We start from the raw sequence: 14,335 nt of genomic DNA, 5'->3' as shown, positions 1-14,335 counted from the left end.
CATCATTGGGAAGAGAGGCCCCTTGTTCTTGCAAACTTTTTATGACCCAGCACAGGGGAAGCCCAGGGCCAAGAGGTGGGAGTGGATGCGGTCGGGGAGCAGGGGCGGGGGGGTATGGAGAACTTTCGGGATAGCATTTGAAATGTAAATAAAGAAAATAAAAAAAAAGTAAGAACCTATACCTGATGAATGGATTAATGGATTAATATTTGTGCTGCTTAGTTTTCTGTCAGCTTTTTCTCATCTGGGAAGAAGGAACCACACATCTGAGAAAATATCTTCACCAGATTGGCTACTCAACACCATGGGGGCAGTTCCTTAATTAATGATTGACCCTGGAAGGCCCAGCCCATTGAGAAGTTGGAACAAGCTAGTTATCAACATTTCCTCGTGGCTTCTGCTTCCAGCTTCCTGCCTGGAGTTTCTTTTACTTTCTTTTTTTTTTTTTTAAATTATTTTATTAGATATTTTCTTCATTTACATTTCAAATGCTATCCCAAAAGTCTCCTATACCTTCACCCTGCCCTACCCACTCACTCCCACTTCTTGGCCCTGGCATTCCTCTCTATGGGGCATATAAAATTTGCAAGACCGAGGGGCCTCTCTTCCCAACGATGGCCGACTAGGCCATCTTCTGCTACATATGCAGCTAGAGACATGAGCTCTGGGGGTATTGGTTAGTTCATATTGTTGTTCCACCTATAGGGTTGCAGACCCCTTCAGTTCCTTGGGTACTTTCTCTAGCTCCTCCATTGGAGGCCCTGTGTTCCATCCTATAGATGACTGTGAGCATCCACTTCTATATTCGCCACTGCTTGAGTTTCTATGCTGACTTCTTATTCACTATCTGATTGACTGTCATGCACAAATGTAAACAGAATAATCTCTTTCCTCTCTGTGCAGTTTTTGGTTATGATGTTTATGACAGCAATACAAAGCAAACTAGAACAGCATTGGTGATAAGGATACCCTTGCATGGGTTTAATACAGTACATTGCTCAGTATTTAGTAATGTTGGAATCTATGTGTTGTTTCATATGAGCTGGATTATAAACAAGTGTTGATGCTTTGTATATGGAGAGTTGAAGAGAGCAGGGTTGAATGTGATGAACACTTTTTTTTGTTTGTTTTTGGGTTTTGTTTTTGTAAAACAATTCCTTTACAACGTGGTTGCTTCACATTACTGCTTTTCAACTCTGGACTACCAAGATTCAAATATGAGCATCTTCTGTTTTCTATCTTAACCAAATTCCAAAATATATTTATCCAAGAACGATCATGTGGACAGAGACAAACATTAAATATATGAATGGTTCTCTATTAAAAAGAAAGAAATGAAAACTTGGGGAAAAGAAATAATTAATATAACCAAGAATATCTATATTAACTGGTACTAAATGCACTACAAAGAGAACAAATGAAAAATAGAAATTCAGTTTATGTGGGGGAAATAATTTTTGCACTTTGAGATGTATCTCTGAAGTTGAGGACCAGGACCATCTAATTCAGATTTGGAATTTCATCTTTTATAAGATACTACAATAATGCTAGGAAAGCAATTTATAATGAATCTGCTAAATACTCTCATTTTTGTTTTTAATTTTCCATTAGATTCATTGCATCTGTGTCATTGCACCTTTGCTTATTAATTCACCACTTTTCCAGTTTTGCTTGTTTTATAAGTTCATAAACAACTGCATGAAAAATGTTTTAAATTATTTGACAGTTTCCTGCACATACATGATGAGCTTGTCATGACCTGCATGTGCCCTGTTTAATTCTCTTATCCCAAAGAAAAAAGTTTTGAAACTTTCTTCTCGGTAAATCCCTCCACTAAATTCCCATGTTTTCCTTTTGGGTATAACTCACCAAATTTAATGAGAGTCACAGCAAGTGTAACTTGCCAGTGGCTAAACCACTAAAGAAATCAGCATCTTCTTTCCCAATAATGGTTGACTGCCAATATCCATTATTGAGGAATGGAGACTCATGGGCCCATCCTGATCCAAGATGAATTATTGTTTGATCCAATCTTATGCAAGTCTTGTGTGGAAAATTAGCCCAATTATTTAAGATTATCACACTACATAGTCTTGTTACATTCTACCAGCAATCCTAAAACCTGGAGATATTGGTGAAGTGAAAGTCCAACCGAAATATTGATTATAAAGTCAGAATCTTGAAGACAGGGTCCAGTTTTTATAGCACTGTCGCTGAAGATAATAACACAGTTGAATAGATAGGACATGACAAGTTGTTTCATGGAATTGTTTGTAATGGATCTCTGGGTTTGACAAGTTGCTAAAATGGGCTTGGGAATAAGAGAGCTAATATTTGGTCTTGAGGCTTTTCATTGCAGATAGCTAAGGTTGATAAAGGAAAGCATGACACTACATAGAAATGTCACTCTGTGAGAACTAAATCTGAAATATCCATTTGTTTTGACATATATCAGAGAGTGAAGGGTAACAATTGTTTGTTCATTGTGCAACACATTATTGAGTGATGTCAAACAGTATAATACCAGGGTGGGATGCCAGAAAACCTCCTGACAGAGTTTTGATGATCAGGAAATGAACTCAGGTACATTTAGAGTGTGGAAAATATATTCTTTCAAAAAAGAGAAAAGAAGAAAATGGAGGCAAACTGACCTGAAACTAAGATAATAATAGTATGCAGTGGGCATTAGAAAAATCATTATAGTTGGGCATGGTGGCGCACGCCTTTAATCCTAGCACTCATGAGGCAGAGGCAGGCAGATTTCTGAGTTCGAGGCCAGCCTGGTCTACAAAGTGAGTTCCAGGACAGCCAGGGCAATACAGAGAAACCCTGTCTCGAAAAAAAACCAAAAAAAAAAAAAAAAGAAAGAAAGAAAAATCATTATTAGGTAATTATTATGAAATGTTCAACATTTGTTCTTAGAGTAAGAAAATGTTTCACCATGATTTAGCTTATATGGCATATGAACTGCCTATATTCACCATATTGTTCATCTCTCCTCCCACTCTCTGACTCTGCCTAAATGATAAAAAAAAAATATGACAATTACTCAACGGAGGTTTGTAGTAAGAAGAAAGCAAAATAGTAAGGAAGTCTTAGGTAGATGATACTATTTTAATTCATGGGTCTTATTTCTCAGTTGACGTATTGGTCATCCCATATACAATTATCTATGTGTGAGGTTTCAATTTGTGCTTATCAGGAATGCTGTTGTCGCCATGCAGTGAGCTGATTGACCTATTTATCAACTAAGTGTAGGAGGCTATTTTGTTTTATGACCTCTGCAGTTATGTTCATCCATGTTAATGAGCCATGAAGGAGGATTTAAAAACCTATTGAAAGGTGGTATGTTGCTACCTGAGTGACAGGGTAGAGACTGTAATAAATGACCAATACCTCAAATATTGAAAATCCCTTTGTAATACAGATACCAAAATAGCTTAGGAGGGCAGTTTTCACTGTCATAAACAACCTGGTTAATATTTGAAGCTCATTATTTTATGAATTACTCTTACCAAATATTTCAGAATGTGTGTTTCAGAAGCTTTGCATCCCCTGGTTGAAGCCCATTCAGATTACACATTTAAAACCAGTGAGAATAAGTGAATTCCTCATGGAGGAATATACCCTCCTACTACTCTCCTGGGGTAAATGTGGTGCTATTTCCACCTTTTAAACCACCTTTTCCTGGGGGCAGGGGAAAAGTGAGGTCTCTAAATTATCTTTCTTTGTTTCCCTGGCACCCAGAATCATTAGTGAACAAACTGTGTGGGAGCAGAGTTTATAGTACTAAGGGGAGCTTGTTCAGGAGTTCCTAGCTACAGCACTTTCCACCTCACATGAGACCTTGAATAAGTTATTCGTAACACCCTTCTAGTCTGATGTCTTTCAAAGATACCACTGGTGTCCACTGAAACTTAGGAGATCATTGTTCTTTTGTAATTTTGCCATTCATATAAAAGTGCTGCATGCTCACATTGACTAATTCAGAAGCAAAAATTACAAAAACAAGGGAAACACTTTACATTAATGTCCCAGACTCTGACCTCACTCCCCAAACTCTAGAGTTGGCACTGACACAGAGATTGACTAGTTGGTGACATGGCTCCCTTGACTAACATGTATTAAGACAGAAGAAGTGCATAAACATGACTCAAGTAAACTAACAATATGCTCTTAGTATCATTGAAATCAGACATAAAAGTCAGTCTTCTTATGTTAGCTTGAAATAGGAAGTTGAGTCTGCATATTTTAGGGCATTTTCCATCATCAGTATACACTTAGGAAGAGTTTGTTGTGGAAATTAAAAATTAAAGGGGAAAAAAGAGTAAAAGAGACACACATGGCTGACTAGCGCATTGTGAGAAAAGGAGAGAGGGTATATATGTGACTGTCTTGTTTTCCAGTAGCTCTCTTTTGCTGATTTACCATCCCTCATGGGCCCCAGTTGGGTCTTGGGTAACAGAGAACATACATCATTTAGAAAGAATTAACTTCTAAGAAGCTCCTGAAGCTCTATGATAACTTCAACTTCTTATTGGTTAAGCTCTTCTAATAGGTTTCTGTTCCTTATACTGTATTAGAAGACAGAACCTCTCTAGTCTCACAACAGTCAACATAGGACCAGGTGAATGGAAACTTTCCCTCATATGCTAAGCAGACATTTAAATTTGCAGTGTGGCTTATACAAACCTACAGTGAGAATGTTCAGTGTCATATTCCAAGTTTGGGGACCCAATCCTCAGTAATGCCCTACTAATTGAGATGACAACCACAAGTCCAGATTAAAAAAAAAAAATGTTTTATTGCTTCCAATCCACTTTCCCCTCCTGGGCTAGCAGCCTGGCCAATACCTTTCAAAACATTGCAGTTTGCTTGCTTCCCAAGAGGTCCGCAGTGACCAAGGACACAGGTAAGAATTTTATACACCCACACCATCTGGAACACCCATACAGCCCCGAAGACTAGAGACCTACCCATTCCCTTACCCTGCCCTAGTTTCCATCTCCCTTCAGTTCCTCTTCCCCACCCAGACCAGACCAGTGGCCCTAATGCTACAGCCTGTGAGTCTCCCAGAAAGTCCACAATATCCAAGAGCACAGGAAGTCCAGGGACACAGAAAAATCCAACAAGAGAAAGTTTCAATCCTGAACATCTGTGCCTCAAATGCAAGGGCATCCACATTTGTAAAAGAAACTTTATTAAAGCTCAAAACACACATTGAGCCTCACATAATAACAGCGGGAGACTTCAACATCCCACTCTCACCAATGGACAGGTCATTGAAACAGAAAATAAAAGGAGACACAGTGAAACTAACTGAAGTTATGAACCAAATGGATCTAACAGATATCTCTACAGAACATTCCACCCCAAAACAAGAGAACACATCTTTTTCTCAGGAACTCATAGAACCTTCTCCAAAATTGACCATATAATCGAATATAAAACAAGCTTCAACAGATACAAGAAGATTGGAATAACCCCATGCATTCTATCAGATCAGCATAGACTGAGGCTAGACTTCAGTAACAACAAAAAACAATAGAAAGTCCACATACTCATGGAAACTTACACCTCTTTACTCGATGATAATTTGGTTAGAAAAGAAATAAAGAAAGAAATCAAAGACTTTATAAAATTCAATAAAAATGAAGACACATAATACCCAAACTTATGGGACACAATGAGAGAAGCATTAAAAGGAAAATCATAGCACTAAGTGCCTTTTTAAAGAAATTGGAGAGATCTCATACAAGCACCTTAACTGCACACCTGAAAGCTCTAGAACCAAAAGAAGCAAACAGACCCAAGCAGAGTAGAAGGCAGGAAATAGTCAAACTCAGGACAGAAATCAACCAGTTAGAAACAAAGAAAACATAAAGAATCAACAAAAGCAAGAAATGGTTCTTTGAGAAAATCAACAAGCTAGATTGTAGCTACAGTCTCTGACCAGTAGAAAAGAAGCGATGAAACCGATGTCCTTCTCAAAGCAGTTTATTCAGGAACATAACTATGTGCAGTAAAAAGATCCCCCGACCTCTCTTGGCCATCCCCTTTTATACCCTCTAGTCCACTCTCCATCACCCTATTCCACATAGGCACAGTTCATTGGCACAGGACTACATTCGTCACATCATCTGATCTTTTGTCATGGTGTATCTGTGCAGTGCAGTTTAACGGACGTGGCTATCTTGAGGGATATGAGGAAGTCAGTTGTTAGCAATAAGACTTAGCGGCAGTCCTGGGCGCCATCTTGGGGCCGCAGTCAAACCCGTTCCTCACACTAGATAAACCCTTAGCCAAACTAACTAAAAGTCCCAAAGACAGTATAAAAATTAACAAAATCAGAAATGAAAAGGGAGACATAACAACAGAACCTGAGGAAATTAAAAAAAATATCATCAGAACCTACTACAAAAGCCTATACTCTATAAAACTGGAAAATCTAGATGAAATCAATGATTTTCTACACAGATACCATGTACCAAAGTTAAATCAGAATCAGGTAAACTATCTAAACAACCCTATAACCCTTAAGGAAATAGAAAGAGTCATCAAAAACCTCCCAACTGAAAAGAGCCCAGGGTCAAGTGGTTTTAGTTTGGAATTCTATCAGATGCTCCAAGAAGAGCTAATACCGAAACTTCTCAAAATATTTCACAAAATAGAAACAGAAGGAATTCTACCTGATTCCTTCTATGAAGCCACAGTTACTCTGATATCTAAACCACACAAACACCCAACAAGAAGAGAGAACTTCAGACCATTCTCACTTATGAATGTTGATACAAAAATAATCAATAAAATTCTCACAAACCAAATCCAAGAACATATCAAACTCATCATTCACCACTATCAAGTAGGCTTCATCCCAGGGATGCAGAGATGGTTCAACATATGACAATCCATAAACCTAATATGCTATATAAATAAACTAAAGGAAAAAAACCACAAGAACATCTCATTAGTTGTTGAAAAAGCCTTTGACAAAATATAATACCCTTTCATGTTAAAAGTCCTGGAGAAATCAGGAATTCATGGCACATAATTAAACATAATAAAATCAATATTTATCAAACTAACAGCCAACGTCAAATTAAATGGAGAGGAACAAGAAGCAATACCACTAAAATCAGGGACAAGACAAAGTTGCCCACTCTCTCCTTATTTATTCATAATAGTATTTGAAGTTCTAGCTAGTGCAATTAGACAACAAATGTATATCAAGGGAATAAAAATTGGAAATGAAGAAGTCAGCATATCACTCTTTGCAGATGATATCATAGTAAATATAAGCAACCCCCATAATTCCACCAGAGAATTACTACAGGTGATAAACAACTTCAGCAAAGTGGCTGGATATAAAATTAACTAAAACAAATCAGTAGCCTTCCAAAGTAGGAAGGACATGATAAATAGGTTGAGAAAGAAATTAGTGAAACAAGACCCTTCATAATACCCACACATAGTATAAAATATCTTGGTGTAACTATTACCAAGCAAGTGAAAGATCTGTATGGCAAGAACTTCAAATCCCTGCAAAAAGAAATCAGAGAAGACCTCAGAAGATGGAAGATATCCCATGGTCAGGAATTGGAAGGATTAACATAGTGAAAATGACCATCTTGCAAAAAACAATCTAGAGATTCAATGCAATCCTGATCAAATTCCCAACACAATTCTTCTCAGACATGGAATGAGCAATTCTCAACTTCATATAGAAAAATAAAAAACTCAGGATAGCCAAAACAATTATCAACAATAATAGAACTTCAATGGGGAATCACCATCATTTAACTCAATCTGATCTACAAACTGATAGTAATATAAACCACGTGGTAAGGAGATAGACAGCTTTATCAATGGAATAGAATCAAAGATCCAGAAGTAAAGCCATATACCTGTGGACATTTGATCTTCGACAAAGAAGTCAGAAACATACAGTAGAAAGGAAAGCATCTTCAATAAATGGTGCTGGCGTAACTGGCAGTCTGAATTTGGAGAATAAAAATAAATCCATATTTATCACCTTGCACAAAGCTCAAGCCCATGTAGATAAAGGACCTCAACATAAAACCAGATATACTGAATCTAGTAGAAGAGAAAGTGGGAAAGAGCCTCGAACTCATTGACACAGAGGAAATTTTCCTGAACAGAACACAATGGCTCAGACTCTAAGATCAACAATTGATAAATGGAACTTCATGAAGCTAAAATGATTGTGTAAGGCAAATGACATAGTCAATATACAAACAGACAAATAGACAAATTGGCAACATACAGATTGGGAAAAAATTCTTCACTAACCCAACATCTGACAGAAGGCTAATATCCAAAGCATATAAAGAACTCAAGAAGTTAACTTCCAAACACCCAAATAACCCAGTTAAAAAATGGGGTACAGAGCTAAACAGAGAATTCACAACAAAAGTATCTATAATGGCTGAGAAACACATAAAGAAATGTTCAAAGTCCTTGGTTATCAGATAAGTACAAATCAAAAGGACCCTAAGATTCTACCTCACACCAATCAGAATGGCTAAGATCAAAAACACAAGTGACAGCACATGCTGGCAAGGATGTGGACAAAGAGGAAGCCTCTTTCATTGCTGGTGTAATTGCAAACTGATACAACCACTCAGAAAACCAATTTGGTGGTTCCTCAGAAAAATGGAAATAGTTCTGCCTGAAGACCCAGCTATACAACTCTTGGAAGTATGCCCAAAACATTACAAGGATACACATTCCACCATGTTCATAGCAGCCTTATTTGTAATAGCCATAAGTTGGAAACAACCCAGATATTCCTCAGCCCTAGAATGGATAAAGAAAATGTGGTACATTTACACAATGAAGTACTATTCAGCTATTGAAAACAAAGACATTGTGAATTTTGCAGGCAAATGGATGGAACTAGAAAATATTGTCCTGAGAGAGGAAACTCAGATCCTAAAGGACATGCATGGTATGTACTCACTAAGTGGTTATTAGCCAAAAAAGTAAAGTACAGAATACCTAGGATACTACAGACAGTAAGAAGTGTAATAAGCAAATGCCTACGTGAAGATGCTTCAATTCCACTTAGAAGGGGGAAGGAAAAAAAATCACAGGAAGCAGAGGGAGGGAGAGACCTGGGTAGTAGAGGGAAGGGGGAGATGGAAAGGGGAACAGGATCACATATAGGGGAGAGAAGTCCAGAGAGCCAAAAGAATGAAAGGAAATAAGCAACCTCAGGGAGTAGAGGTGGGGGTACACTCTAGAATGTACCAGAGACCCAGGAGATGAGCCACTCTCAGAACTCACTGGAGTGACCTTAGCCAACATTAGGGAAAGGGAATTTGAAGAATCCACCTCCAGTATATAGACAGGGCATCAAGTGGAGAGACAGGCTTACTACCCCACAGTCAAAATCCCTGACCCAGAATTGTCCCTGTCTAAAAGAACTGCAGGGACAAAAATGGGGAAGGGTCTGAAGGAAAGGTGGTCCAATGACTGGCTCATCTTTGGATCTATCTCCTAGGGGAGCACCAAGGCCTGACACTACTACACTATAATGTGCTTATAGATGGAAGCCTGGCGTGACGGTCCTCTTAAAGGCCCTACCATTAGAGCAGCTTACTAAGACAGAAGTAGATGCTTACACCCAAACATTGGACTGAAGTGAAGTCAGGGATTCCTATGGTTGAATTAGGGGAAGGATTGAAGAAGCTGAAAGGGAGAGCGACCCCATAGGAAAACCAGCAGTCTCAACTCACTCAGAACCCAAGAAGCTCCCTGGATCTGGGCTTACGTGGTAGCTGAGTTGGTCAACCTACCTCCTCTCTTTGTACCCATACCACCAGAGCAAGCACTCCAGTACTGCCCTGCCTAGCTCACTTGAGTTGTAGGGGGAAAGACTTGGGGCCAGCTCTCCTGCTCTCATGCCCTCTAGACTTGCTTACTCATATCCACAGCATTATGGACATCTCTATTGTACTGCCCATGTGAGGGGCTGGACAACTTTCCCATTCTCATGCCCATGGGGCCAGGGTTCTGCTTGCTATAGGTAGCAAGGGCATATCTCTACCATGCCCACATCATCTCAAGTCTTTCAGAGGCAGGACCAGCTTTCTAACTCATGACCTTAGGGCTGTCTCACTCAGAACCTCACCCTACCTCCAGCCTACCTGAAATCAGCACTTGCTCTACTGTGCTTCCCTGGTGAGGAACAGGGCCACTCTCCCAAGTGCTGCATCCAGTGAGGGGCAGGGACAGCTCTCCTGATGTCATGCCCCCAGGGACCGCTCTCCCTAGTGCTGTATCAGTGGCATAATCGCAACAGTTTTCACAAAGTAATTTCTAGAATCCCTTCATTCGTTGATAATTAAGTGTTTCTTTATGTATATGTATTAAAATAGCCATATAGTATGTTACTATTTGCCATGTCCACTTTTTATTAGACAAACATGATGGAGTTTTCTCTTAGCGTAAATTCTCCTGTGAAAAAATTTTTAATGTTTTTTAGCTCCTCTGTTATATAGTTTAGCAATAATTTATTTATTATGCTTTTCTTTAATCATTTTTGTTGCTTTTAATATTTTATCATTCTAAATTATGTGTAAATGAACAGTTTTAGAATCATTTTCGTGTCTCAAAATTTAGTGTTTCAGAATTGATCTTTCTGTTTCAAATAGTTCCACAACTTTGGCTTGGCAGTGGGTTTCCAAATTCCCGCCATAAAGTTATAGTGACCCAGAACCTCACCAACCCTGTTTTTTCTTATACAGGAGTAAGCCTAGTGTGAGAGAGGCCAGTAACTCACTGAGATTTTAATATGTGACTATATGCTTCGGATTTGAAAAATGATCCAAATTGACTATCAGCATGATAATATGAATGTAACCCAAAAGATGGCTGTTGATTTAATTAGACATTCTCAGTGTTGAGTATCATATTTAGCTAGCTGTAACTTTATTCTTGACTTTGTCCTTAATGTAGTGTTAATTATGTGTACTTGTAAAAGACATGGTGAAGATCAAATGAGAACTTAAAGTATCCTAGCTAATACAGATAACTTAGCCAGTCATAGACAACAATTTTAAAGGATGATGGTACATGTAATATTGATAGATTTTTTTAAAGTAGGAATATAGATCTTCCCCCGGAAATTCCTGTGCTTTAGAAATGGACTGATTACTTACATTATAACTTTTATCATATCATGTCTACATTTCATCAAAAATAAAGATTTTGCTAATAATCAATAGTTCCACTAGTTACTAGGATCTCTTTCTCTCAAAATATCCAAGATTTTGTTGGACTGGAAGCATTTGGTTAGAGGATTGCAGATTGGTCCTAAGTGAAGACCTTCTATGCATCTCATCTCCCAGGAGTGCTAAGCATCATTTCATGAGCATTCAGTCTATTAAAAGTGCATTAGCTATGAGGCTTACATGCAAGTGTCAGGCTTGGCTTCACTACATTAGTCACTTCATTACATAACAATTCTGTTATTTTGCTCTAATCTTTGCTATCTTCCAGTCACTTTTTATAAACATATATATATATAATATATATATATATATATATTATACATATTATATACGAAATATATATGAAATATATATAATATATTGTAATATATGTAACATATATAATATATATTACAAAGCCCCTTACCACAGAACATCTACCTTTTATATGTGGGATGACAAGAGTGTAAACATGTCTTAGAAACCTCAGGAATGTATTTTTTTTTTTAAATTGACTCAGATGGGTATCCCTGAACAACTATGAATGCTAAGAGTATGAGATATTTGCTCTGGTGTAGTCCAAAGTCCTACATTCCACTCAAGTTGAGGGAAGGGGTTGTTACCTAAGAGCAAAGGGAAGTTTATGTGTCAAAAAACAATGCCTGTGTTTCAAACAAGACAATGTAGTAGATCTCACTACACCTTAGTTCTCAATACACCATTGCTAGTTCGTGGTAAATGCCCAAGATAATTACCACATGACTTGTTTTTCTTTCTCTACTCTTAGAATATTTAAAATTCTACTCATATTATCTTCTTAATTTTCCTCTTGACTTGTCTCTATAACCTATGAATGAAGATATTTTCCTCTGATCATTGCCTCTGATACGATTTTTGTGTAACCATATCTTATCAGTTTTTCCATACTCCTGGTATGATCATGCTTGTGAAAAGGATCTCTGAGTGATAACTTCCCTTACTTTGCTTAAAATACTTTCGTTATTCTATTGGTCCTATAGTTTAAATGACATGCTCTCCACCTCCCTTTGTAGACATATTTACATATGCAGATTACATTTAATCCATTCTGGCTGTTTGTTTCCTCTCACACACCTCTTCATAATCATTAAGAAGGTCACCCAGATCATATCTTGTGCCATCTTATACATCTGATAAACTGATGCTGCCCTAAACTTGTGTTCAAAGTAGAAAAGTAAAGCCTACTAAGAAATTTAATGAGCATAGTGAAGCCACTATTTGAACTCAGAAATCAACTCTTAATAATCTTAATTATTGTACTACCTCTAATACTAGATAACAAAACAACTATATAACAGTGATAAAAATAATAGTGATAACAGACAAACCATTACCAACGTCAGGTCTGCAAACTTACAACATGTTAACATAGGTACACATAAGACTTGTATAACAGAATTCAATCTGAGTAATTAAGGCAACAAAGGAGACAAATACAACACAGCCCTAAGAAGCCAGCTATCTTTATTTTATTCTTGTGAAGGTCATTTAGCAGATAACAGCAATTTTGAGTAGAGCAAATGTTTTAGCAGAAGCAGCCTTAAGTTCCTGCAATGTAACCTAGGTAACAGTATCCTGGTTCTCACTTCAGAGGACTTCTGTAGAACCAGGAGGAGAATAGTAACGCTACGTCAAATGTATGACTTCTATGGCATTTTTAGGCCAACTGTCAGCTAGAGAAACCAGGGGATTTTTGTAGATTTTTTCTTTGGTAATACCAAACAAGAGAGTTATTAAGACTATGATTCTTCTGGGCCTTACTGAGGACATTAAATGGGCTGAAGGTTTTTTTCTTGGTAAAAATAATATTAATATCTACTTTCTTGGATAAGTCTAAAAACATGGAAATATTCAATGATTTGTTAAATAAAATATTTCTGCTGAACATCCTGTTTAAATGTACAATATTAACTCCATGCAGTGGAGTGTGGAATGTCATGAGAGCACAAAGATTTAGAATTAACTCATTGCCAGGTGCCTCTGGCAAAGCTGACCACACCTACCTCTCATTCTGTCCTTTGAAAAATCCAGGCGACACAGCTTCTGGGACAGACTCCATTTCTGGCTCCAGACATCCGGCACCTTTCTCGCCAGAGGAGAGGTGTCCTCCGGGAGGGTTCTCACTGCCTGAGTTGGTAAGAGAGCCATCTTGGCTCAGGTGAGTTGCCAGGGAGAGGGCGGACTGCAGAAGCGACACAGCTTCTGGGAAAGATCCCGTTTCTGGCTCCAGACATCCAGCACCTTTCCCACCAGAGTAGTGTCCACCCGGGAGGGTTCTCAATGCCTAAGCTGGTAAGAGAGCCATCTTTGCTCCGGTGCATTGCCAGGGAGAGGGCAGACTGCAGAAGCTACACAGCTGCTGGGACAGACTCCATTTCTGGCTCCAGACATCTGGTACCTTTCCCACCAGAGGAGAGGTGTCCACCCAGGAGGGGTCTCAAGGCCTGAGCTGGTAGGAGAGCCATCTTTGCTCTGGTGAGTTGCTGAGGAGAGGGAGGCCTGCAGAAGCAACACAACTTCTGGGACAGACCCCGTTTCTGGCTCCAGACATATAGGCACCTTCCCCTCCAGAGGAGAGGTGTTGGCCCGGAAGGGCTCTCACTGCCTGAGCTGGTAAGGGAGCCATCTTTGCTCCAGTTTGCCTAGGCTCCAGTCTGCACTGGTGAGAGTGTGGACCGCAGAAGTTACACAGCTTTGGGACAGACAGAAGCAACCTAGCTTCTGGGAAAGACCCTGTTTCGGGCTCCAGACACTTAGCGAAACCAAGACCACTCACCATCATCAGAACCTAGCACTCCCACCTCACTCAGTCCTGGATACCCCAACACACCCGAAAAGCAAGAATTGGATTTAAAAGCATACCTCATNATGCTGGTAGAGGACTTTAAGAATGGCATTAATAACTCACTTAAAGAAATGCAGGAGAACGCCGCTAAAGAGGTACAAGTCATTAAAGAAAAACAGGAGAATACTTCTAAAGAGGTAGAAGTTCTTAAAGAAAGAGAGGAGAACACAAACAAACAGGTGATGGAATTGAACAAAACCATCCAAGACCTAAAAAG

This window comes from Mus pahari, chromosome 2, assembly GCF_900095145.1.
Source record: "Mus pahari chromosome 2, PAHARI_EIJ_v1.1, whole genome shotgun sequence".
Classification (NCBI taxonomy): domain Eukaryota; kingdom Metazoa; phylum Chordata; class Mammalia; order Rodentia; family Muridae; genus Mus; species Mus pahari.
The sequence above is the reverse complement of the archived record's forward strand: the minus strand, read 5'-3'. Positions refer to the sequence as shown.